Here is a 25,703-nt window from a genome sequence, read left to right as displayed (position 1 = left end):
TGTTAGACCTCCTAAGGTCGTGAAGAACAATGTGACTTGTTCTTGATGTTTTTGCTAGCAATTCTTGTCCAATTTGTCACAATAATTACTATAGTATTGCAAGAAATTGTTTGATTGCTTGAAAAATGTCGTTATGCTCAATTTGAATTCGTGCTCTATTTTAGTATTACGTACTCTGTTTTTTGCGAACATAGTATCATGCGGCTAGGCGAACCTTAGATACTATAGAACCTTAATTTATGATGATTTTGCACAATGTAGCATGGCTAGACAGCGAGGCTCGGGTTCACGGTCCCGAAACACTCGACGGGAGCATGAGCCCGTAGAGGATGACGTCACACCTTCCACTTCGCTTGGTCGGCTTCCCGAGTGGGATGAGCAGACCCTGTTCTTCGCCCCCGTCCACCACATTTCAGAGAGGGTGAGACGGGGCATCACGGTCGGGAGGACGCGCTATCACGGTTCCGGCTGTGATGGTTTGGGCGATTTGTACAAGATGTACATCGCCGGGGATCTTGAGACGAGACTCCTATGGGAGTCTTGTGGACTGTCTACTTTGTTCGAGACCTCCGAGGCTATGGTTGCCTCTAGCGGGGGTCACCATGTAGTGCGCGCTTTGGTGGAGTTCTTCTGGGATACCACCAACACTTTCCATTTCCCTTGGGGCGAGATGATGGTCACCCCTACGGACTTCAGTCTCATTACAGGACTGGAGTTCACTTATGTGCCACTGCCGTTCGATAGTGGAATCGACGTCTTTTCTTCGGACGTCGAGGAGTTGTTGGGGCCGATCGCTATTCAGGCCTGAGCTAAGGTCGAGACGACTCTGTTTAGTGCTAGGGGAATTCGCCGCTCGACGCTGGCAGCGGCTTTTGATGACGATGCGACCACCCGAGAGCAGCGGGTGCGCATCTTTGCTCCGATGTTGTTGTCAAGGACATTCTCCCCTGACAAAGGTAGTAGGGCGTTGCTTTACTATCTTCCTGTTGTCCGTGATCTTCATCGGATCGGGACTTATGAATGGGCCAACTTGGCCTACGCTGACTTCGTTCGCGCGCTGAGGGACTCGTGTCGACACCGGTCCTTTGGGACAAACATCGCTTTGTCTGCCTTTTGGAAGGTCGTAGAGGTAAACATTATTCCTTATAAAGTTTAGCTCTATATATTAGCTAGCATTTACTTACAATTTTAACTCCTTGTAGATCTGGTTCTAAGAGTACTTCCCTTCTGCTGCGCCGGCGAGACCATCGCCGCGCGGATTTCCAGTGAGCGCCTCTTGGGGCGGAAGCCATGTGAATATGTCTACTACACATGTCCGGAAGTGGATCATTGCGGTACGACTTTTATTATTTATTTGCTTTTACGCGATGCTTTAGGTATACTCTCGCCTGATTGATGTTCTTTGTAGGGTCCTGAGGTGGTGTACCGGCCATGGGGCGGTTGGACAGTCCCTGGGTTAGCCGCACAGTATTCTGCTGAGCGTCGCTATTTCTTGGGGACTTATGGAGCGATCGTGTACTTAGGAGAGAGGGTTGCTAGACAGCATTCCTCTGATGTCTTCGTCGTTCCTGCTGCTCCACCACGTCACATGTTCGATGAGGCGTGATTGTCGAGCATGTCTGAGGGAGTTGGTACCCCTTGGCAATCCTATGTGATCCCTGGGCAGTGCTATGCTGAGGAGCTACTACCGTTGTTAGCTCCAACCCCCGTACCGGCCGAGGATGTGAGGGTAAGATTTTTCAGCTTTTACTTTCCATTAGGTAGCCCCCAAGTAATGTTTTACTGACTTTTTTCTTTATCAGGATGGTGCTACTGAGTTCGTGCCACCCCGTATGTCCATCCACTACCAGGGGATGTACGGGCCGATTGAGGAGATGATTTCTCCGGCTCCCGAGGGCGCGCGCTTCATAGAGCGGTCGATTCCTCGCCACAAGACTAGAGTAAGCCTTGTTATTAACAATTTTTGTCCATATATCATGCGTGTCTACTGACTTATTTTTCTGACAGTTTTCGCGCGAGGTGGTTTCGGCGATGGCACGATGTATAGATGCTTTCCGGAGCCAGCTCGTCCGGATGAGGAATGCGGCCACTTGCCGTCGGGACGACGTCATTCGAGAGGTAGTCTTTCTTTATATATTTTTTGCATTACCTGCTTCAATTTTGCCTTGTTTCTGATTTAATCCTTTTAGGGCCAGCCTATTGCTTCTCACTCCCGCGCGAGACCTGAAGGGCGGAGGGATCCGGCGAGGTCCAGCTCGAGACGTCGTCGTACTTCGTCAAGGGGTAGAGGTGGTCGCTTTGAGGCCGCTCGTGCTGACGTTACAGAGGGCTCGGGATCTTCTTCTGAGGGTGCTCATGTTGCACCGGTAGGAGAGGCTACCTTGGCTTTCAGAGGTGGTGGGATGTACGAGGTAGGCTCTTCATCGCAGCACCCTCCGCTGCCTCAGCTCAGGTTGATCCTGGGTGGAGTGGACCTACATTGAGCTTTCCTCCTCCTGCGGAGACTGGAGCTGGTGGAGAGGTGACTTCTCGTACGGCGCAATTTTATGATATGATGGGCATACGTCCTCCGGCGCCGTAGTTTGTTCCTGTGTATATTTTATTTTGACATTTCATAGAACTTTGCCTTAGACTCATTATTTATAGACGCATTTTGTATATTTATGCTATTATGAGCTATTTTGTTTGCTATTATTATGTGCATGTTTGTGTGTACAAGAGAAGTGTGACAATTTTGCGCAAAAAATCCGTCATTTTTATTATTGATGGAGGGTATCCGACTCTCTCCCCCAACAGAAAAAATAAAAAGGAAAAAATCAAATAAAATGTCGGGTGTTTGGAATTTAAATAAAGTCCAAAAAAGAATAATATAATTAAAAATAATAGCTATTTTAATTAATTAAGAAAAAGGATAAAAAAATGTTTAGGAAAGATAAACGGGGCCATAAAGTCATTAGTTGACTCGAGTTTAGTATAAAAACGCAGGTTAATCACGCGCGCTTGATGTGACCACTTGGCGCCAGCTGGCACCACAAAATGGCGTGTGGCGCCTGGCGCTACACTTAACGTGTGGCGCCAAGCGTTGGCGGCTGGCGCAAATTACGGGATTTTGACGCCAATTGACGCTGATGCCGTATTTCATTTTGATTAAAACTTCTCGCAATTTGTGTATAAATAGCCCCCTGCCCAGCCGATTCTTCTCATAATTCCAGCGAATAAAATAATTCTTTGCTTTAGAAAAAAAAAATTAATAACCATGTCTTTAGTCACCAAAACCTTCACCCAATATACTCATGAATGGTGTCGATCTCTTAATGCTATGGAGAGAAAAGAATTAGATTTATTTCACTTGGGGGGAATTTATGGCATCAAAGGGGTAGATCTTGACTTAGATTTCATACATACCGCTCTAGAATTTTGGAATGTTGATACTCATTGTTTTAGAATAGGGTATGATGAGATTAGCCCTTTGCCAAAGGAATTTGGTGCTATTTTAGGCTTCCCAGCAATAGACCTTATAGTAATTCCTAGAGTAGATGCATATTATTATAAGGATTTTGAGCGCTTCTTTAATTTAAAAGAAAGGGATTTATCAAAAATAGTAGATGGCAACACAGTGAATTTGAAAGAATTTGCACGCCATTATTTTGATAAACCTCTTTCTGAATCTTTTTATATATATAGAAGAACTAGGTTAAACCCCGTGCAAATGCACGGTTGTTGAATAATTATGATAATAATATAATTATATAAAAATTAATGAATCTATTCATCAGGTATTAAAGTGCATGAAATATATTAAAACAATTAAAACATGTGAGAGAAAATATTTATAGTTATAATGTGCAAATTGATATTTTAGGAAGTTTATTTTAGATTTTATAAAAAAAAAAAAAAAAAAAAAAAGGTCATAATCTAAATGCAATCTTTATTTTTATATAATAACGATTTTATTTAGAAAGTAATTTTGGCGGGAATTTTTTTAATAATATGTTGCCAAGTGTTCCTACATATTCTCTTTTAGTAGTATGTAATTGATGGCTTTCTTATTTTGCATGCTTAATCAATTTTTTTTTAGTAGTGGTAAAAATAATGAAGACCAATCAATTATAACCACCGTACTAGAACAAATTGAATCAGGGAGAAATCCGATGCCATTGATAGTTGGAGAGACTATGATTAGTCTTGATGAACTGAAAAGGGACCCAAAAGCACCTTTTTGTGGCTCTCCAATTTTATTACAGGTAGAAAAATAATATTTTTAATTACAGAAATCAAAAAATATATTTTTGTATTGTAATAATAATTTAATTGCATTGCAATATTTTTTTTTTTTTAGATGTGGCTAATGGAAAGGCTAGGATTAATTAGCCCTCCGGACGATATTGAGAAGTATACTCCTAATTGCTTCGTGAGAAGGAAGAAACGCATCCCAAAAATTGGCGCCATGGGTTGAGAAAGGTCTTCGAATCTCGTGATTTTGCTATCAAGTGGGTCGTCCCCTGGTGGAAAATAGAAAGGATGGTTGGTGTCAACAAGAAACCTTTCTGCTGCCTTCCAAGCTTGTCTCGTGTGACTTATTATTACCCTTGCAGGGTAAAAAGACAATACGACTTGCTTCAGAATATTCCTTCCGGGGATCTTCGTCCTCCCTATGAGTAGCCTGTTTCTCAAGAAGTAGACAGATTTGATGCTTACTGAAGTGATAGATCTTTGTGTGAAATGATTACCCAAAAGGTTCCACCTTCTTTGCCCAATGATGTAAAGAAGTGGTTGCTGAAGAGACCTTCGAAGGATCAGGGTAGAACTGATGTGAAGAGTCGTCTGGGTGACAAGGTGATTCCTGCCAAGGAACGCTTAGGTGCAAGAATTGAATTCAAAACACCTGCAATGCCTAGGAAGAAAGGTGCTACCAAGGATTAAGGAAAAAGGAAAGCTGACACCACAGATAAAAAAGCTTGGGTGGAAAAAAAGCATGGAGTATTAGCTGAAGGGGAGACTATCTACTCTAAGATTGGATGTAGGTCCTCTAAAGGATGCCTACTAGCTAAAGTTATATATGAGGAGGAGGAAGTAGACAAGAATTGGAAAAGGGCTAGAAAGGAAAAGAAAGATTAGGAGCATTACTTAACTTTCAATATATTAGACTTAGTTTATTTTTCATTTAAAGTTAATTTATTTCAGCTTTATTAAAATTCCACCAATAATGTAATTTTATTTTATTAATGAAATTTCAGCTTTCAATTAAATTATTTACTTTAAATTTATTTTATTAAAGCAATTAAAAACCGAAAAAACTAATTTTCTAGAAATTCTTCGAGTACGGAAGTCGAAAATTTTCCGAAAAACACCGAACTTCGCCCAGAATTTATTTCCAAATTGGCGCCAGTTATTTGCAATTGGCGCCTGTCATTGAAGTCTGGCGCCAGGCACTGACAAAGGAATAAACGCGTCGTCAATTGTCTATCCCTAGATCAAATACAATTTATACAACCTAAACAAACCTAATACGAGTATAAGGCAAGCATAGGGGTCGAACCACAGAGAACGGTAAACACCACCAAATGTTATCAACAATTAAGCTATTCCGGAATAGGGGATAAATAAACTAAAGTCTAAAAATGCTAAAACAAGAAATATAACATTAAGGGAAATGGTTTAAGTATAGCATTCACTTGAACATAAATAAAGGCATAGAAATTGAATTAATTATGAACTAAACATGCTCGAATATCGAAATTAAGAATCCAATCTAGCCGCCTTCCGGGGTCAATTGGCTTTTCCTAACATAGCCTCTATGTTTCCACATTAGAACCATATACTAGGAGGTACTATTAAATAACAATCGATAGTAATGAACCTTAACTAAGTCAACTTCCGTTTCTTGTTAGCAAAGATTCACCTTTAATCAACCAACAATGTGCACTTGCAAGAAGATTAAAGAATATCAAGCATATAAAGAATTTAATCACAAATAAATCAATTCTAAACCCTAGAACATGCTCAAGGTCCAACTACACCACAACCATCCCCTTAATAGGGAAATTACTCACTAATCATGATAATAACAAGATTAATCAACAAATAATCAAGAATCAACATGATCAACAAGCAATACCAACAATTAAAATAATAATCAAAATAAACAAATAAAAATAGAGGAGAGAGAGTAAGAAATTGCTCATTAATTGAAGATGAAGGTCTACAAAGGATTGAACAAGCTCCTTCTTCAAAATCCAAGTTCATTAATGAAGAAAACCTCACTTTCTCTCTCTACCAAAGAAGACTAATCCTAACCTAACCTTAAACTAATTAGAGAGATCAATAGATAGTTATTGAATGTCTTCTTAATTACCCCAAAAAAATGGGTATTTATACTAACTTAATAAAACTAGGAAAAATAGAAAAAGAAAATAAAATAAAATAAATTAAAAGGGAAAGTAAAAAATAAAATCAGAAACTAAAAAATAAAAATAAAAGAAAAGAAAGAAAATAAGAAAAGGGAAAAGAAAAAGAAATAAAAATAAAACAAATCAATCCCCCCCAAAACAATCAGCTACCCCCTTTCCCCTTCTTCTTCGAAATTGGCTGCTTCAATATCAACACCAAACAACCATCATCAATGGCTCAAAATCATCACCGACATCTTCATCAACCAGCAATCAATCAAGGTCGTTCAATTTTCATTAAAACTCGCGTGAGAAGCTCGTGAAATGGTTCGATCGAACCGGTGGCTGGTTCGACCGAACTACGGGGTTGGTTCGGTCGAACCAAGGGTATGTTTGACCACTCCTCTTCGAATAACAAAACCCCCAAAGTCTCTGACTCGAAGTTCGGTCGAACACTCATTGATTTGCTCGAACTTGATTAATTTGCTAATTGTTCTGGTTTTTGGGTCGATTGGTTGCTTAATTGGTGGTTTGAGTAGTTGCGGGTCAGGTGTGGTGAAGGGCTGCCGTTTGGGTGGAGTGAGTGCCCGCTGCGAAGGGTATCGAGAATGGAGATGAATTGGAGCTATGGGTTGCGGGCTGCTCTGATTTGGGGCTGTTGTTGTGCGAATTGGTGATGCGGGGTGATTGTGTTGCTGTTGGTGTTGTTGGTGGTTGAGAACGGTGGCGCGGCTGGTGGTAATTGGGTTGGTTTTGCAGGCTGTAAATTGGTGGTTGAAGGTGAGGGTGAGCAGGGGTTGCGCGAAGGTGGATGAAGGCTGGTGGTTGGAAGTTGGATTGGTTGGGGATTGGCAACCGGTGGCTGTTGCAGTGGGTTGTTGGTGTTTGCGGAGTTGCAGGCTGTAAATTGGTGATTGAAGGTGAGGGCTGGTGCTGCGGGGTGAAGGTGGAAATGGTGTTTTGGTGTGGTGGAGGATAAGGGGAAAAGAGAGGAGGAGTGTGGTGAAGGATAAGTGGGCAGCATGCTTGTGAAATGGGCATTTGGCGTTTGACTCAAATTGGAACCCGAACTCACTTGACATGAATCCCGAACCCCTACACACAAAACCGAAGGAAGGAATTGGGATAAATAAAATAAAAATAAAAATAAAAATAAAAATAAATAAAATGGAAATAAATAAAATGAAATAGAAAATAAGAGGCACAAAACTAAAACTAAAAATAATTAAAACTACGCAAGCAAATAAGATAAAAATAAAATAGGAAAATAGACTAAAACTAATAAAATAAAGAAAATAAACTAAAACACACCAAAATTACCAAAATAAGCTAGAAATGTTATTAAGAGAAAACAAGAGAAAGAAAGGGAAAATAAGATAAAATAAACACGAAAATGACTCTAAAACTACTCCCTAAGAGTGACATAAATGTCACTCATCAGGCGCCAATTTCATCGGCTGGCGCTGATGGTTGTTGGCTGGCGCCAGGTTCTTCTCTGCGACGCCGATAATTCGCCTATCTTCTATTGAATTTTTAATTAATTCTGGAACGCATAGATGTCGAAAAATAAAGTGGCCGCACCCGTAAAGGGTTGCCTACGTATCCTTTCTTAAGGAATCAGGCCGAACGTAGCTCTCTTGAGTATCCTACTCAAGTAATTATGGGTAGTATTTCTTAAGTTGGTCAAGATTTGTCATGTTCGAGAATTCATTTCCATCCATATCAGCTAGTTTTGCTGCACCTCCTGACAAGATTGTTTTGACAATGTAGGGTCCCGACCAATTAGGTCTAAATTTACCCCTTGGATCTAAAACATTTTTCCTTAGTGCTTTTAACACCAAGTCCCCTACTTTGATATTTCTTGTCTTGACCTTCTTATTAAAATGCATAGCCATACGAGTCTGGTAACACTGAGTCTGATGTAGAGCTTCTAGTCGTTTCTCATCGAGTAGAATCAATTCATCATATCTTGCCCTAGTCCATTCAACTTTATCGAGTTTACTCTCCAACGCAATGCGTAGAGATGGTATTTCTAGTTCGACAGGTTGTACGGCATCTATTCCATATACCAAGGAAAATGGCGTATTTCCTGTTGATGTATGGATTGACGTGCGGTAATCCCACAATGCGAAGTGAACTTTGTCAGGCCAATCCTTATAATTTTCCGTCATTTTCTCGATGATAGTCTTTAAATTTTTATTAGCTGCCTCGACTGCTCCATTTGCTTGAGGTCTGTAAGGGGAAGAATGATGATGTTGAATGCCGTATTTTTGTAGCAATTCTTCACATTCGGCTTAAAAGTGAGTTCCATTGTCACTTATCATTTCATGTGGGACTCCGTATCGACAAATAATATTTCTCTCGATAAAGAGTGCTACATGTTTTGCAGTGAGTTTAGCGTATGATTGCGCTTCGACCCACTTTGTGAAGTAATCGATTGCTACTAGGATATATTCGTGGCCTCCTGTTCCTGGGGGAGTGATTTTGCCAATGATATCAATTCCCCATGTAGAGAATGGTCATGGCGATGTGTAGGTGTAGAGCAAAGATGGAGGGACATGTTGTAAATTTGCATAAATTTGGCATTTAGGGCATCTTTTTAGGTATTGATGGCAATCCCTATTCATTGTAGTCCAATAATATCCTTCTCGCATTATCTTCTGGACTAGCATTTTGCCATTTATATGAGTGCCACAGATTCCTTCGTGGACTATCCTCATTGCTCTTTGTGCATCCTTTTTTCCTACACATAAGAGAGCTCGACCCTTAGGTACCCTTTTATGTAGCTTGTTGTCTATGAGTACATATTGGGAAGCCAAAAGCCTTAATGCTGGTTTAGCTCTTTTATCAGCATGAGGAGGGTATTCTCCATTGGTGACATAATTGAGTATGTCCGTGTACCACGGTTCTTCTTCTTCTTCTTCTTCTTCGCCTTGGACTACTTCGTCGTCTTCTATAGCCTGGACGTATGCTCGTTTGTGTCTTCTATAGCCTGGACGTATGCTCGTTTGAGGAATTTGCTCGATTTCCGTGGGAATCCTAACCATTGAGGCTAGTCTTGCCAAGGCATCAGCAAATTGATTTTCCTCTCTAGGTAGATATGTATATTCTACCTACTCTAACTGATCGGTAAGAGTTTCCAGATAGGTTTGGTAAGGGGCTAGGCTTTCGCTCCTTACTTTCCATCTTTTAGATATCTGATTGAGGATCAAAGAAGACTCTCCGAATATTCTTAACTTTTTTACTCCCAATGCCAAAGCTGTTTCAAGGCCTACCACGCATGCTTCATATTCAGCAGCATTGTTGGTAATGTCGAAATCAAGCTTTATGGAGATTGGAACATGCTCTTCTTTAGGTGATACTAGTAACACTCCAACGCCACATCCCTTTTTGTTTGAGGCTCCGTCGAAGTACAAGGTCCAAGTATCATCTTCAGTAACCATCAGATCTTCATCTAGAAATTCATTGTCTTGTATTGGCGTCGAGTCTTCTATTGGAAAATCTGCTAGAAAGTCTGACACCACGGATCCTTTGATAGCTTTTTGTGGCATGAACCTTACATCAAATTGGGATAGATTGACTATCCATCTTGATATGCGTCCGTTGAGTGTAGATTTCTCAAATAGATACTTGAGTGGATCTAATCGGGAGACTACGAAGACGGTATGCACCAGCGTGTAATGTCTTAACTTAGTTGTGGCCCACACCAAGGCGAGGCACAACTTCTCGAGCGGTGTGTAGCGTGCTTCGTATTCGAGCATCTTCTTGCTTAGGTAGTAAATTGCGTTCTCTTTGCCTTCTACTTCTTGTGCTAGCATAGCTCCCATTGTCTCTTTGGTAACTGTCTAATATAACCTAAGAGGTATTCCGGGGAGTGCTGGTGCTAATACGGGAGTATTTGCGAGATAGGCTTTGATCTTTTCAAAGGCTTTTTGACACTCTTCATCCCATATTACTGGTACATTCTTCTTGAGTTTCTTGAAGATTGGTTCACATAATGTCGTCAGTTTTGATATGAACCTACTTATGTTTTGCAACCGGCCAATAAATCCTCGAACCTGTTTTTCAGTCTTGGGCGGTAGCATTGACATGATTGTTTTGATCTTGGTTGGGTCTACCTCTATTCCTCTAGAGCTTATGACGTAACCCAAAAGCTTGCCTGAGGTGACTCCAAAAGCATACTTAGATGGATTCAACCTCATATTATATTTTCTTAGCCTTTCGAAAAATTTCCTTAAGGCTACTTGATGGCCTGGACTGTCTTTTGATTTCACAATCATGTCGTCGACATATACTTCGACTTCTTTATGCATTATGTCATGGAGTAAAGCAGTTGCTGCACGTTGGTAAGTAGCACCCGTGTTTTTTAACCAGAATGGCATTACCGTGTAGCAGTAAGTGCCCCATGGTGTTATAAAAGTTGTTTTCTCCATGTCTTCTTCTGCCATGAGAATCAGGTTGTAACCTGCGTACCCATCCATAAACCAGAGAAGCGCGTGATTTGCCGTGTTATCTACCAGAATATCAATGTGTGGCAAAGGGAAGTCGTCCTTTGGACTTCCCTTATTTAGATCTCGATAGTCGACACACATCCTTACCCTTCCGTCTTTCTTCGGAACTGGGACGACATTGGCGACCCATTCGGGGTATTTGGATACCTTGATGAAACCTGCAGTTATTTGTTTTTAAACTTCTTCTTTTATTTTTAGAGCTACGTTGGGTTTCATTCGACGTAACTTTTGCTTTACAGGTTTCATTCCTGGAATTAGTGGTATTGTGTGTTGAGCTATTTCTCTATTAATGCCTGGCATATCTTCATATGACCAAGCAAATACATCGATAAATTCTTTAAGTAAGTTAATTAAATCGGTTCTTTCTTGTTTATTTTGTGTTAATCCGATTTTAACTTCTCTTTTATGAGTTGAATCATTTGAGATATCAACTGTTTCAGTTTCTTCAATTACCGGTGTTTTCTTTTCGAGTGTTTCCATTGCTTTAATAATTTCTTTGTCTTTTTCATTGTTAGTTAAGCAATGCTCGTCATCTTGGGTTAGAGAAGAACACAAGAAGTAAGGAAAATGAGAAATATTATTATACTTTGAGATCATTACATCAAAGAGTCATATGTCCTCAGAGACTGGATCACTAACTATCCTAGGAGAAGAAATAGGAGGGGGAGGTGTTACTACTAAAGACTTAGAAGACTCTAGAGGAAAAGACTCAGACTCAGACTCAGACGACTCTTCAAACATCAGTCCTTGCCCTGTCGTGATGGATATCTTCCTTCCGCTTGGAGTAGTCACCTTGATAGTCTTGCGCCACCCTTGTAGTGATCCTTCAGCTGGAGTAATTAGCTTCGAGGGATCGAATCTTTCACTTTGTAGGACTGTTTGAATGAGCGAGGAGTTATCCTCTTTATAAGTTGGCTCATTCTTTTCTCGCCCAAACAGTAATCCCATGACGTTAAAGTCAAAGCATGGGGGTGCTTTCTTCTTGTAGACAGGAGTTGGGATTTCATCAGTGAAGTAACAATCCAAGAAAATCTCGAATCCCGGTTGTTGTATGCCGTTTACAACAAATGGCTCGGGAAATTCATAGCATGGATAGTCCTCTCCTTCTTTTATAAACTGACCATTAAGTGTAAGAGGTTACTGGTCCATTGGGATTGCTTTCCTTTGAATACGAGCGTCCCTACGTGCTTTTGACTTTTCCAGAGCTCGCTTAAGATCTTTCCGAGTCGGTTCGAAACCAAGTCCAAAAGTGTTTAACTTAGGGAGGCCAGGTGGCTCTAGCGGTTTTTCCATTCCTTTCTTCTTCCCTAGGGTCATCCCAGGAAAATGTCCTTGTTTCTTCAGCATGGCATTGACAATCATGTTGGAATGGGGGTCATGGCAAAGAGGGGTCCTTTTATCCTCCTGGATTAAGGAGACTTCTTCGTTAAAGCCCCATAAATCTTCATCATCCTCGTCGTGCTCCACGTTAATAATTGGGTTTTCTATAGATTTGATCCTCATAGGCAAAGCATCGATAGTGATTGGAATTCCCCCAACTATAGCTTTTACTTGTTGGTGGAGAGATGAAGGGACGACCTTTAGATCATGAAGCCAAGGGCGTCCCAACAACAAGTTGAACGAAGCTTTAATATCTACTACTTGGAAAGTAGTAGCATGTTCTATTGCTCCCGCCGTTACATTTAGGGTGATCTTGCCAAGAGCTTGACGACGAGTGTTGTCATAGGCCCTTATTCCTTGTGTAGACGGAGTTAAATCTTCGTCCCTTATGCCGAGCATCCTCGCAGTTCTAAATGGACAGACGTTGATCGCCGATCCATTGTCTACAAGAGTCATAGGAACATTCATCCTCTTGCAAACTACTGTAAGGTTTAATTCCTTGTAATGTTTGTCACCTTCTGGGGGTAAATCTTTGTCAGAAAATGTGATCAAATTAATCGGACTAGGAAGGTCACTTGTGAGGAAGTTGGCTAGTCCCTTAGGAGTAGTGTCAGAATCTATCCCGATTTTGTCCAAGGCATTCATTACAGCCAACCTATGTTCTCGAGATGTTGCCAGAAGTTTCCATACATTCATCTCAATCTTTGTCTTCTTAAACTGCTTAATAATATCATTGTCTTCAATGATAGGTATGGGAACTTGTTGTGTGGTTGGCATAGGTTGTGTTGAAATGGGAGGTTGCATTCTCCCGGATCTTGTGAGGACGTCTATCGATGAGTCTTCTTCAGCCCAAATGTCATCTATGGTGTATGACACAAAAGGTGAAGGTCTTACTATATCCTTTAGATAGACATCTTCTTCATCACTGTCCCAAACTCCATTGATGGTCGCATCCTCTTCTTGTTGAACTTGGACTAGTTTCTTTTCATCAATCATTTTCTGAACCAAATCCTTGAATTTGAAACAGTTTTCTATAGTGTGACCCCCTGATTGATGATACCGACAGTAATATTTATCCGTCCTTTCCAACGATTCGAATGGTCTCGGTTCGAGAGGTTTGATCTCGCCACTCTCGGAGAGCATTTCGAACATTTGTGTATATGGGATCCCAATTGGAGTGTAGATTCTATTGCTCTTCTTGGGTTTTTCAGTGACTTGTAAGGGAAAGTGCTTTGCCTCATAAGTCGTTCCCTTGCTAGCTAGAGGTAATGAGATCTTATTAACTTTCACAAGATCTTGAATGAGGTTTTGAAACCTGTAGCATTCATCAGTGGTATGACCGTTTCCTCGATGGTATTTGCAGTAGGATTTGGGATCCCACCTTGAAGATCGCTTTTCTGATATTGGATCCTCTGTTGGACCAATAGGTTTGATTAGTCCTTGATCATAGAGGCGATCAAAAATAGCGTCGTAGGTCATTCCTATGGGTGTGAATTCTCTTTTAGGTTTATCTTTCAGAAGTGGAACCTCATCATATTTCTTATGGAGTTCGTTCATAGCTTTGAGAGCTTCACGTAGTAGATACGATACCTCCCTCATAGACAGTGTGAGCAATTGTATATCATCCTTATTTGTCGGTTCTGGAAGGTTATCCTTGACATCGAAAAAGATTTCCTCTTCTTTTTCTGTGGCACGGATTTCTTTGACAGGTCTAATCAGAGATGAGGGGTCAACATCGTCTTCCTCATCAGAGATAGCCAGGGTATGAGCGAGAGGTGCATTGTCAATGCTTGGATTCTTACTGGCAGGGGGCAACGGCAGCTTGTTATTGTCAATCAAGTCTTAGATAGCTTCCTTAAGCTTCCAACAGTTTTCGGTGAGAAGGCCCCTACCTTGGTGATACTTGCAGTGTGCATTGGGGTTCCAATTAGCCGACCTCTTCTCAACTAGTGGGTCCCCAAATTGTCTAATAGGATTTATAAGACCCTTTGCATTTAATCGATCAAATGCGGTGTCATAACTCATGCCAATAGGAGTGAAGTTCCTCCTAAATGGTTTCTTCTTTCCTTGATTGTTCATAGCAAGGACTTCTCCTAAATTAAAAGTGCTAACGTTGTTTGAGTGGGCGGTTTTGGAAGAAGAAGGATTGTCGTTCTTCTTTCCTTTCCAGCCACTGTTGGAGTTACTATTGGCAGCTTTTAATTTAGCCAAGTCGTCTTCAATATTGATCCCAATATCATAAACGGCCTTGAAGGTATGGAGATTATTTTGGTATTTGAGATGCTTGGAATATTTTTCTTGAAGATTTTTGATGAATAGCCTCACAGATTCTTTTTCACTTGGCACCTGAATCATCTTAGCTGAGGTTTCTCTCCATTTGTTAAAGAAAGAGGTGAAGCCTTCATTCTCTTTCTGCTTGAGTATTTCAAGTGCCCTATGGTCAGTCTCGACTTGAATGTTGCACTTGTATCTATTAACGAAAGCGTTTGCTATGGACTCCTAGGTAGAGGTCTTTTCTTTCTCGAGAGAAAAGAACCATTGTCGGAAAACGGTCTCGAGAGATAATGAGAACAGAGAGGGGAAAACTTTCTTATCGATACCCTTAATACTCATTATTGTTTCAAATGCTCTTAAATGAAAGTAAGGGTTGTCAGTTGCTCTGAATTTTGGGATGTCGTTGGCGTTGAACTTCTGCGGAAGAAGTTCTTTGTCCACCGAGACCCCTTGTGATGTAAGCTCTTGAAACTTGTAGTCGATAGAAAACTTGCTTAAATTCTCTTGCATGAGGTCCATCTGTTGTTGCTTCACGGGATCATCGATCTTGAGTGCGAGAAGCTTCAGTGTCTCAGTCACGGTAGCTAGTTGGTTCTTAAGATCATTGACTTCTTCTTGTGTTGCCATTATAGTCTTAGCTTTCCTCTTACGAGCTATTGGTTTGTCGAAAAGTTGGACTTGTACGAAGAGGTTATCTTTGATTAACCGTCCTTCCTTTCTTGACCACGCGCTGTAAATTAAACAATTTTGCGTTTTAATTACTTGACTCGAATCAACTTGACTTTACGGTTTAGTTTAAGGAAGAAAAGGAAAAAGAAAAAGGGTGTGCTTATTTTTTGGCAAAAATAATGTACATATTTTTAGGGAACTAAGTATAGTTTTTTTTATTTGGAGGATTAATATCCGACTTACCCCCTTAAAAAAATGACAGAAAAAGCGCACACAAGACTCTCTTAGACATGGTCAAAGTATGTGTATTGGTGTGTGCGTTGAGTGTAAGTGACATGCTTGGACTCTTGTGTAAGACCATGGGACTTAGTGCCTAAAATCGATCATTGACCCAAATAAGTATTATTGACAGCAAAATTTAATCGAATTAATTAGCAAACTGATTAATTAGACCCTAGGTGATGACTCGACCAATAATCCGAACTGTCGGCCAAACGACAGGACTGGCGTCACACCGTGGAGCTTGGCGCCAGACGACAGAGCTGTCGTCAGGCGCTACACTCCATAATGTGGCGCTATAGCTCAGACCTTGGCGCCAATATTGGAGCTTAGATCTGGGACTGTTTTCGGTGTTATTAGTCAATCGGGGTATGCCTAAAGTCGTACTAGGTCAATTCTGATTAAAATATTAGACTTTAATGACTCAAATTAATTAATTAATTAATTAGGTAAAGTTCTTTAATTCATTAATTTATTTAGTCTCAACTCAAGTCAACAAACGGTTAAGAGAAACATAGAATATATATGCACAACAAATAATGCACAATTAGTCAAGTAGGCACAATATGATGCAATGCGTTTGCAACCTAACCATGGCTCTAGTTCTCTAAAGTTTGGTATATGGTTTAGTCAATAAAGGGTCCATGGTTAATTGTCCGGATGCACCGCATGAAAGCCTAACCGTGAAGGGTTGGCGCGAGTGGATGGGACACCGCGAGTTTTAAAAAAAAACTCGCTACCATGGTTTGGTGAATTCAACATCTCGGATGTACCCTTTGTTGCACGGAGCGTTCAATCAAGTAGATGGAGCATGAATTCCCAGAGGGTTATGTCCATATGTAGAACACATATGGGTTTCAGAAAAGTGAGAACAAAAATTCAATCAGGAAGTAGGATCGAGCAAACAATACGAAAAACTGGTCGAAATTAGAACGCATATTTCTGGCTCGGTATTGGGGGAAATTGGCGCCAGCAAACAGAGATTGGCGCCAGCTTTTAACTGTAGCGCCTGGCGCCAATACTGGTGTCTGGCGCTACAATTAAAATAATGGCGCCAAGCTCTGGCCCCTGACGCTACTTCCCACATGCCTCAGTAGCTTTCTGTGCTCGATAAAATTTTCCAGTTTCACGCGGTGTTATTTCAGTCCTAGTTGTGAAAGACGTTTCCCAAATTTCCTACGTGTAAAATCCTATGTTTTTAACTCATTACGAATGGTCTTTCCAATGAGATCTTTTTTATGCATATGACAATAATGTTAATCAAAATTACGCACATGAAATACTTAGAACTTTTCGAGTCTCATCCACTCATTCTAAATCATTGCCGAAACAAATTCAGGAATTAAAATAGAAATCCTCCCCAGTGGAGTCGCCAAAAACTGTAGGGAATAATTTCAAGCCTTTAATCCCACTAGCTTGAACCCCACTGTGATCGTACACTAAAGTACGGTGGCGTCCAAAAGGGAAGAAGATAGAGCAAAAGAGTTGCCAACAAGTTTTTTTAGGAACTTGTAAACCATTCACGAGGTGAAGGTTACACCACTTAACGATCCAAGAGATCGTCAACTCCATAAGGTCTAGAACCAAATAAAAGTTCGGGGATGAAGGTACAAATCCAACCTAAAAGAGATTGAATCTGCCCTAATAATAGGCCTCTACTTTATTCAGATCGTATTCATGTGCGCTTTCTAATTAACATGCAATCAATAGGATTAACCCTAAACCTGTTTAACCTATGTTGGTTGAATATTAATGCACAAATAAACTATTATTGGTGATCACTTGAAATATAATCAAATTAAACCTAACAAGATTATTAATATCTTATTAATCTTGATTACAAGTACCAAATTCCCTTTAAACATACATAAAAGGTGTGATCAAGCAATAAAAAAAATAATGTATCAAGCAACATAATAAAAATCATGACAATAAAATTATAATCATAAATAAAATAATCATCATCAAAATAATAATAATCATAAATTATAACAATTATAATCATAATCATGTTCATGTTAATATTAAAGCATAATAAAAATAGCAAGACCCTAGCCTGTCACTAATCAATAAAAATCAAATCTTTAACCCTAACATGATACTAACAATCATAAATATTAGGAAGAACATAGGAAGCATCGTAACAATCATATTTAATATTAAAATTACCCTAGACATGATACTAGGAATATCATAATAACAATATAAACATGATTTCTACATCATAACATCAATTAAAACCATTAAAGTACTTATTTTGATGCCTCGTACCTCTTTCTAATTACAAAATACACACGTTAGTAACTTTAAGGAAAATAATAAACAAACAATTAAAATTAAATAATTGAAATAGAGATTTGGGACCAAACCCTCAGAAATTAAAACCTTTCACGTCTAGGGCGAAGGCAACTTCGAATATGGCTAGGTGTTTCTAGATCTTGTGAATGCGGAATTTTGTATGAAAAAGCAAAGTAAGAATTAAGAGAGAATGAGAATTGATGATGATTCGTGAGAATTGGTGAATCAAAACGGAGTTTTTAATACGTTATTTATAGAGAAAATCAGCCAAAAAGATAAAATAAACAAAACAGAGTCTGACACTTAAAAAACAGAGCAGACGCAAACCCTGGCTAACTTGCGCTAGGCACCAACACTAGCGCCATGCGCCAATGGCTAGAGCCAGGCGCCAAGCCTGGTTCTAGGCGCCAAAGCCTGGGGTCAGGCGCCAAGCCTAATTTTAACGCGTTTTCGAAAATCAGATAAGTTTGCCGTACTAGAGGATATAATCATATAATTTCCCCGAAAATGCTATTTGATTTTGATTAAAACTCTGAAAAGTCAACAAAAGTCAATTTATCAATGCTAATTGAATTAGGAATAAAAAGAACCTTCTAAATCATATTAGGCCCTCCCCTAGATCATTGGGCCGTATATAAAGCTCAAACCGGACCCAGTTTTGTAAATTGGCCATAACTTCCTCAATATTCATCGGAATTGGGCTTATAATATATATATCGTTGGAAAGGTCTTTGCAAGCCCCATCCAACTACACTACTATTGGACCCATATCATGGACCAACCAAACTGGATTGGCTGTTTCCTTAAAATAAGTTTTTAAAAACCAAGAGAAGAGAAAAGAAATTAAAACTTTCCGCAACACTAGACTTTCCACACTTTCACTTCATTCGATTATGATTCGACGTGAAAGGTACTCATCACTGGGTTTGGTTTTGGGGAGACACAAATGGGTGTCTACACTTACGAATAGAACCAATATCCAAACTCATATAGCACAAACTCCAAGAACATGATTATTTGCTTCACAAAAACCGAAAATGGAACAAAAAGAAACAAAAGCTCAAATTTCTAAAGATGTGGCTTGAAAAAAAAGGGAAAAGGCTCAAATGGTTAGCAATAAGGAAAATGTAAACCTAATGAACTAAAAGTAAAGAAGATTATGCTAGAAAAAAAAAATACCACCCCAAAAAGATGCCTTTGTCCTCCTTAGATGGTTCTGTCTCGTGTTTGAGAATTATGAGTCAAGATTCAAGATTAGGTCCGCAATACTCAAGGATCGATGCCGCTCATGCAAGAAAGGTAGAAGGCTTGAAAACAATAAAACCTCACATGGTTGTAGCAAAAACTCACTATTAGCATCAAATTCAACAAAAGGGAGCAATTGCAAATTTTCAAAAACAAATAGAATCCAGCTTCAAGGTCCCAAAAGTTCTAAACGACTACATTAGCATACTCTATCCTAGAATAAACCAAACATACTCTCAATCTATGCACACCGTTACCATTTATAAGAAAAGCATTCAACTATCACTAGTAGAAAAATAAAAATAGGCAACCCCCTAATGGCACCAGTTTAAGCCAAACCGGTGCCAAAAACCGGCCTAAAAATAGGCAGGTTTTTAAACAAAGAGAAATATGGCACCGGTTCAGCTCAAACCGGTGCCCAAAAAAAGGGCACTGGTTTGAACCGGTGCCTTTACGAACCGGATCTTTAATTATTAAAAAAAAACCCGCCCATATAAAACCCCCCCCCCAAACCCTAAAATGCCTGCGCCTCTTTCTCCCCTCTCCTCTTCTCTTTCTCTCTCCTCCGCCTCTTTCTCTCTCCTCTCCTCTTTCCTTCTTGCTCACCATCTCCTTCCTCTTTCCTTCTTGTTCACCATCTCCTTCATTCTTGATCTTGTTTTTACCAAAAACAAATCGAAGACAACAACAAATTATCGAAGACAACAAATCGAAGACCAAAAAACCGCCCATTTTAATCGATTTCTTGTTTTTTTTACCATTTCAATCGATTTCTAGGTTTTTCGATTTGAATTTTTTTTTTTTTCAATTTCAATTATTTCGATTTCTGGGTTTCTTTTTTCGATTTCAATTTTGATTGTGTTGTTTTCGATTTTGATTTTGTTTTTCGATTCCAATTTCAATTTCGATTTTGATTTTGTTTTTCAAGTTGCATGCGGTTTTGGGGTTTTATTTTCGTGATTTTAAGGTTTTTTCTTGGGTTTTTTTTTTCCATTTCAATTCTCTTTTAATTGGGTTTTTTTTTTCGATTTTCATTTTTTTTTTCGATCTCTAGGTTTAATTTATTTTTGTTTTCACGTTTGTTTTAATCAAATTTTTAATTAATTTTGATTTTGATTTTTTTTTTCTGATTTCAAACTTTTTTTTCGAAGATGAGGTCGAAGATGGCACGCATGCATCATCACTTGCTTTCTTGCTTGCTTGAAGTTTATTTTATTTTCATGCATGCATCTGGGTTTATTTTATTTTTATTTTTTTTCGTACAATTTTTTTTTTTGTTTTCTGGGTTTTTTCGAATACTGGGTTTTTTTCGATTTTAATTTTTTTTCGATTTCTTTTTTTTTTTCTGGGTTTATTCGAATTTTGTCATATTTATTTTTTGGGGTTTTTTTTAATCGAATTTAAATTTATTTATTTTCTGGGTTTTTTTAATCGAATTTAATTTTATTTATTTTCTGGGTTTAATTCTGTTTTAACTAATAGATGTTCTGGTTTTTTTTTTCTTTTCTACTGATTTTCTTTTTTTTTCTATTTTCTGGATTCTTTTTTTGAATTTTTTTCGCCGCTTAATTAAATCATTTTAATCGATTTATTTTGGTTGTTTTAATTGGTACAGGTACATGGATTTAGATCTTAAATTGAAGAATCCAGATGCAAGTATATTGATTTAGATGTTGTATGGGTTTTTTGGATTGTGAAGTTGTAAATTTTTATTTTGATTTATATTGTAATTTTTTTTTATATGTTATAATTTTTTTATTTTGATTTATATGTTGTATTTTTTTTATTGATATATATTGTAATTTTTATGTGATTATATATATATTGAACAGATTTGATTATATTGATTGTGATATGCCATTTAGATTTTGTATTCTCATTTTATTTTAGTGTATTTAATTTTTAAGTTTAAAAAAAAAAATAATAATTTTGACACTTTTGGCACCGGTTAACCGGTGCCAAAAGTGGTGAATTAATTTTTTTTGTAATTTTAGGCACCGGTTAATCGGTGCCAATTTCAAGTTTTGGCACCGGTTTGAACCGATGCCTTTTTAAACCACTTTTTGGCACCCCCCACATTGGCACCGGTTCAAACCGGTGCCTTAGGTCGGGTTTTAACCGGTGCCAAATTCATTTTTTCACGTAGTGTATACAAGTCCAAAAGTATTATGTCCAAAGCAAGATCAAAACAAAGATACCTTGTAAATTTACCTTGATAGAAACAAAAATCTTTTTGGAGTTTTTAAAAATATAGAACATGGAAATGCATATACAAAGGTGCATAGTATATATGAATCAACATTCCATCAAACATGATAGAATACCCTCGCCAAAGCTTGAATGACACAATACACTCTAACTTAAATTATAGAAATCATGGGAGGGGAAAACAAGAAGATCAATCCAACAAACCAACATATATCAAACAAGTCATCATCCACTTAAGAAAGAGCAAGGAAGGATATTACCGGATATTAGGTGGGTGTTAATACCCGCAAATGACCCAATTAAACCTTTCAAAGATAATTTCCTGAGAATTGAACCTTGCCTTCTATATGCTAGCAAAAATAGGAGTCAAGCTTCCTTGATTCTTGATCCAATAAATCGAAACATGTCACCACAAAAATATTAAATTACAAATGCTAAGATCCAAAGGGCAGACATAAAATGAACTGCACAAACATGTAAAGATACCAGAGCTCAAACCATCTCACACTAAAATGACTTAATGAGCATAAAAATATATGAAGCCTGTCACCACAAAAATATTAAATAAACACAACCAGATTTACCATAGTGGAAACAGTAATTAACACAGCCTAATGTACACGGGTCCCACACATACAATGCCAAACTCAGCTAATTTACCAACTGTCATTACAGCATTTCAGTCAGAAAAAAGTGTTGTGTCCATAATAATGTCAGAATATAACGAATCCTATAAAAAAATTACTTAAAGTGAAAGGAGAATTTAAGTAAAATAAAAACAAGAAAATAAGAGAACTATGAATCTACAGCTCTTGCATATAAACCCACCACAAACAATTGGTAACAAGAGAACAAAACATATCAACTAACAAACACTTTAGTTACCAAAGGGGCAATAAAATACCAACTGTCACAGAGAAATAACCTTTAGCTTAATATTAGAACTCTATAATCAGGATCTATACATTGCTAAAAAAAAAAAAAAGGCCTGTAAAAAACTTAAATCATGTCATGAATAAAAATACACTTAAATTCTTGATTACAAATGGGCTCTCACCCCCAATAGAATGAAAATCAAAATGGGGCATGCAATGAACCCACTCCCACCACCACTTGTGACACTCACCTACAACAGGCACCAGAGAAGGCAACAGGAACATACCAACAACAACAACAAACCGTGGCCATAACAAGAAGAAACAGAGGACAGCAAGCAGCAGGGGAGCAGGGCAAACAAGCAGCTTTAGGCTATTTGTTTGTAGTGTGCTAAAGTGGAAAGAGGACAAGAGTAGTACTTGTAATAATTAAGGCCTTGTTGCCAACTTATGCATTGTAGTAGTAGTAGTATAAATGGGAGTAGTCTAGAGTAGAGAACCTTAGGCAGATTATTATTATTGTAGTGAGTATTGGAGAGTGATGGCCTATAGCCATTTACGTTTGTACGCAAGCCTTGAGCTTTATCTATCCAAAACAACCTTCCGTCCATTTAATTTAATCGCACCGCGCAAGTTCGTTGTAGGGCATTGGCATAAAGTGATCTACTCAAGAAGCTCTGAATTTCACACACACACACACACACACACAAGCATTTTGAATTTCAACTCTGATTTTAAATCTGATTTTCAGTTCTGAACTTCAGATTTGAATTCAGTTCTGGATTTCAAATCTAGTATGTATCTATCACAAACAAGGTATCGAAAAGGTCCAAATTAAATAAACATATCTCTACAAAAGTATAACTAATTTAGAGTCTATTTTCAAGTTTTCCAACTCAAGGCTTAAGAAATAGAATAAATCAAGAGAAACATGGACTAAAATAATTAAATAAATAAAAAAAATCTTAGAGAGAACAATCATTTAAGTGGCTCAGAGCACTCTAAGAAGTCTCCAAGAATTTATCCAATATTAATATCAAATCAGACTCACAAGACATGGTCCAAACTCTAATCAACACAGCAGCATCCAAGGAAAAGCTAAAGAACATTGCTGAAGACATTAAAACAGTAGCAGAAAAAGTAGATCTAGAAATTTGTATTAAAGTAGACAGAACCCAAGTTAACAAAGCCCATAGCCTAGCTACGTAATGTAGAAGGCTTGGGTAGCTCTCTTCTTAGTTTGAATTATAACCACTGCAAAAAAAAATGAGTTAAAGATATTACAATCACAAGATCCTGAAATCATTCTAGGATTACCAAACCAAGGCCTATTCCTGCACCATATTGGAGGCATGACTATAAATCACCAGTAAATTAGATATCAGAATACATATTCACGAAGCAATCTTGCTCAACTTGTGCTTTCCCAAATCATGCCTTAAAACTAATATGATTTTCAAATTCTTCATTCTACTTTTTTAGATGCTAAAGATGTAAAATACTAAAGGAATTACTAGAATAGGAAATAATATGCTGCAAACCTTCATAACTATTAGAGTTTGGACAGCTTATGTACTCTAGGAAAGCACAAATATAATTCAATGAAAATATAAGGGAGAGAGAGAAAGATAGAAACATACAACGGGGAAATGAGTACCGAGCTCCTTCCTTATATATGGATTCTTCATAATTTTCTCGTCAATCTTAAGGCCGAGACCAGCTGCCAAAGTATTAAAGCAACTTATAAGCAAATCTAGAAATTTTAAGAACCTGATAAGTTCTAAGAATCACATCAGCAAGATGGCATGATGCAATATTTAGAGAAATTGATAAACAAAAGTGCAAACTCTATCTTGCCTTTGAAATTTTAAGAATAAGGATAGAAGAAAGAAAATCAAACTTAGGTGAAAAATAGTTAAATATTAGACAGATATAAAGAGGTTTATATCCTCCATTCTCTTCCTTTTCTGCTTATAAAAATTTCCATAGAATGAATGAATGTAGTATACGTAGTAGATGCATTTTATAATGGTAAAAACACATTGGGACAAGAAATGCGTTAATAAACTTTCCAGTGCAAGGATTAAGAACTTGATAAATTACAAATATTACCAATCAATAGTACCAAAAGTTGACAGCAACATGATGCAAATACAATACCATCATACAACTCAATAGAAGGGATAATTAAGAACTTGATAAAATAAAAATATTTGAAAAACAACAGTAAGCAAAACAAAAGCTCATTACTTTTCTAGCTATAATGGATTAATAATTCCCATGTTGTGAGTAAATTTACCGTAGCCCATGTCTCTATTTCATACTGATGACATTATTCCAATGTTGTGCGTAAATCTATTTCATTATTTTGTACTGGGGACCAGTATACTCCGTCAAGATCAGCTGTGCTTAATTAGCATCCAACTGCATTGCCCAGCCAACAACTTCATAACATTATAATCAAAATCATTTAAAACTAGAAAAAACATTAAAGCAATCAGTATCTCACCATTGAGTTCGATGCAAGCTTTTCTTTCAAGGAGTTTCTTTCAGCACCACGTATATTCTCTACCCCTTTAACCATTCGACTCTGCTCCAGTAAGAGTAATTTGAATTTTTTTTTTACTCTAATAAACAAAATTTTCCAATGTTAATTTTTTCATACCGTAATAAAAAAAGATCTTAACTTGTCAAATCCAATAAGAATTTTGATGAAGAAATAGTAATTCAGTAAGATCTACAACCTAGGGTCTTAAAACGAGTAAAATTGGGTAATTGCAACTTGAAAATATCAATTAAACCCACATAAAAATTGAGAGAAGTACTATTAGAAGTTAAAAATCAACAAAGAGTGATGTAAAAATGTAATATGTGAGGAGAACAAGAGCGATAGCTGTTGCAAATCAATTTTCAATGGAAACCATCAGATCTGAGAGAAAGACGAGTATTTGGCAAGAAATATAAATTTTTGTGATAGAATGATGAGAATCTCAAGGAGAAAGAAAACCTGAATTCGAAATCTTGGCCATGACTCCATGAATCTGTGGAATTCAGATTGAATGAAGGAAAAAAAAATAAAGAATAGTTAGGGTTAAGAATTTGCAAGTATGGTGTTTTGTGATGTTGGGCGGTATAATGATCTGTGGGTTCACCTAATTAAGTTCACATGCGGAGCACATGTAAGTGTTCTCGACGCTTTAAAAAGTCTAAAATTACTTTTGACACTAAAAAGCGTCGAGGAAACACGGATATCGTAATTTATTGTTGGCGGCCTAGCCCTGGCGTCGAAGCAACAACGTCGAAAAAGAGCTCTTTTTGTAGTAGTGGCACCAAAGTATATCAAGTAATGTACCTAGCAAAAGGCACACAAACATTTCCATAAGAGAAAATATACTCTAAAAAGAAAAGAAAATGAAAGTAATAAAACACAGGTTACTTCCCGAGAAAGGCTTGCTTAAGGTCCGAGCTTGCCCGCTCTAGTAAAATAGTATTGCAACGATCGCAAGAGCTTGTCAAATGCACTACTAATCATTTCATAAGATAAACGGTAGGAAAATGACGGGATAAGAACGTAC

General features: G+C 38.0%; 1 long non-coding RNA gene across 1 annotated transcript; it reads right to left on the bottom strand.

Annotated features, from left to right (window-relative positions):
* Nucleotides 1–19,571: 19,571 nt before the first annotated feature.
* On the bottom strand, nucleotides 19,572–25,228 carry LOC145555858 (uncharacterized). The gene is made up of 5 exons (XR_014091598.1): nucleotides 25,136–25,228; nucleotides 24,638–24,755; nucleotides 24,428–24,552; nucleotides 23,769–23,848; nucleotides 19,572–21,635 (listed from the first exon to the last, which is right to left on the bottom strand). It is a non-coding gene; the product is annotated as an uncharacterized LOC145555858 (long non-coding RNA).
* Between the last annotated feature and the right edge of the window lie 475 nt (nucleotides 25,229–25,703).

The sequence above is a fragment of the Chenopodium album genome, chromosome 1 (assembly GCF_948465745.1).
Source record: "Chenopodium album chromosome 1, dcCheAlbu1.1, whole genome shotgun sequence".
Taxonomy (NCBI): domain Eukaryota; kingdom Viridiplantae; phylum Streptophyta; class Magnoliopsida; order Caryophyllales; family Amaranthaceae; genus Chenopodium; species Chenopodium album.
This window is presented reverse-complemented; position numbering and strand designations above follow the sequence as displayed.